A 2,514-nucleotide genomic window follows, 5' to 3' on the forward strand; every position below is an offset into this window, starting at 1 on the left:
TGCATTTTTCTCAGAGCCATTTTCCTACATAAAGTGACAGAAGGGCTAAAAAAACAAACAAACATTTAAGAAATATGTTTCGATAGATTTACATTTCATAATGTTTTAGGTTGAACGAGATAGCATTCCTGCGGCGTTGGTGTGGCTTGGATCGAGGTAGGAGATAACTTATTAAGCAGAAGCTTGAAGTTGCACTAACTCACAAATGCAAGACTTTCTAACTGTGAGATATTAACTAACAATTGCAGGGTTGAAAAAAAACCCAATTGCGTGAAATAAACTTGCAGGTGCAGGAGAGGAACTCGCAATTGCATGACAAATCTACATAATATTTTCCATACAAATGCAGATATGAATAGGAGGTCCACTATTGGTTTTTTCTTTGTTAATAAACCTTGCCAGAAATGTTCACAGCACATCTGGTTACGAGTAGAGGTGTGTGTCGTGACCGGGATCAAAAACGTCATGTGAGCAGGAGGTTTTAGCTTTCATGTAGGCATGAGCAAGCGGTCAGATACGAAGCTCGCAGGACAAACAAAGACCATGTTTATTAACATGAACATGCAGTGCTGCACTATTCATTTCTGCATCCTTAGTAACCGCCTGTTCCGGATTGCTGTTTTAATTCCAGCTGCTAGGTTGTTTTATATTTTGAGAAACACAACCAACTAGAAGGGGGTGCGGACAAAAATAATAATTTCAAAAAATATAAATTAAAAAAGTCTTTTCGGACATCACTAGCTGAGATCGATTATGAACTGGAATGATGTAGCTGATGTTGAGGAACTGTCAGAGCCATGCTGACAGTGCTGATGTTTATACCTCTGGGATTTTTTCTAGTGTTTTCCAGTGTTTACGATACAGATAGAGATAGTGGGATTGCTTTCCTCCTCTAGTGCAGTGTAATTTGTCACCAAAGACCAAGAGTCCTGATACTGTACAATGTATGCCTGGATTAAGACCGCACTTATTACAGGAGCTTGACCATTTCTAGTTTTAAACCTTCAGCTACCACGAATGCTCCCGGTTTGTAATCCTGTTTTAAGCGTCATTTAGACATGGCTGTAACAGTGTCATGCTTGCTTAACTGCTCTATAGCTCAGACTTGACCAGCAGACACACACATTACTCAACTTTATTGGCTATTGGCTTCTACTCCTACATTGTTGTCCTAAAGACTTCCACTGCAGGCTTGAAGTAACCTCATGAGAGATACCACGGTTATAAGGAACAAAGCAATTATAAATTATGTCATCAATTATTCATTCGTTTATGTGGCTGCTGCTAATTGGGTTGTTACTTCTAGCAGAGTGTACATAGAATGAAGACTTGTTTTCTGACTCAAATATGTTAAAAAAAAAAAAATAGCACTGAACAAAATGCGTTAGTCAGGAACAGCAGCACTTATTCATATAAGAAGTGACGGGAGGAGATGGGTTCAGTTCCATCCTTCCAGTCAAGCATTCAGGATTGTTTCTCCTTCAGAGCATTTGTTTGATTCAGAGTGAAAAGAGAGAGAGAAAAAGATGATGTAATTGTATTCCTTAAAGTTTTCCATTGAAGATATTAAGCTGCAACACAATCCTGTTGATGTTTGTAATGTTTTTGATTAAAGACTATTATTTATAATATCCACCAATACAGCACAGATTATTTCATATTAACAAAAAAATCCCCCTTTTCTTTCTTTCCCTCTCTCTACCTTTCTCCACATTTCTCTCTCTCTCTGTCGTCCCTCTCTTCCTTTCTGTCCTTCACGCTTATCTCTCTCTTTCTGTCTTTCTCTCCCCATCTTCCTCTCTTTCTTTCTCTGCCTCTCTCTCGCCTCCCTCCCTCTCTCTCCCCTCTCTTTCTCCACCTTTCATTCTTCCTTTTTCATCTCTCTCTTTCTCTTTCCCCACTCTCATTTTTTCTCTTAGTTTCTTTCTCTTTCTCCCTCTTACTCTCTCCCCTTTTTTCTCCCTCTTACTCTTTCTCCTTCTTTCTCCCTCTTACTCTCTCCCTCTTACTTTTGCTCTGTCTGTCTGTCTCTCTCTCATCTTTGCCTTTCTCTCTCTTCTCACTCTCTCATCTTCCACCATCCTTCCCTCCCCTCTAACTTCCCCCCTCCTCCCTCTCTCTCGTCCCTCTCTTCCATTCTGTCTTTCACTCTCATCTCTCTCTTTCTGTCTTTCTTCCCCCCATCTCTCTCTCATCTTCCTCTCTCTTCCCTCCCTCTTATATTTCTATTGGTTTCTTTCTCTTTCTCCCTCTTACTCTCTCTCCTTCTCTCTCCCTCTCTTTCCTTTATCACACTTTCTGTTCACACGTTGTCTTTCTCTTTCTCCTGCTCTCTCATCTCCCTCTTTCTCGCTCCTTCTATCTCCCTCTTACTCTCTCTCCTTCGTTCCCCCCTTATTTTTGCCTTTCTCTCTCTCTTCCCACTCTCTCATCTACCACCATCCTTCCGTCCCCTCTAACCCCCCCTCTTTCTCACTCACCAGCCTGTCTTTTTCTCTCTCTCTCTCCCTCTTG

This window comes from Ictalurus furcatus, chromosome 28, assembly GCF_023375685.1.
Source record: "Ictalurus furcatus strain D&B chromosome 28, Billie_1.0, whole genome shotgun sequence".
Classification (NCBI taxonomy): Eukaryota; Metazoa; Chordata; class Actinopteri; order Siluriformes; family Ictaluridae; genus Ictalurus; species Ictalurus furcatus.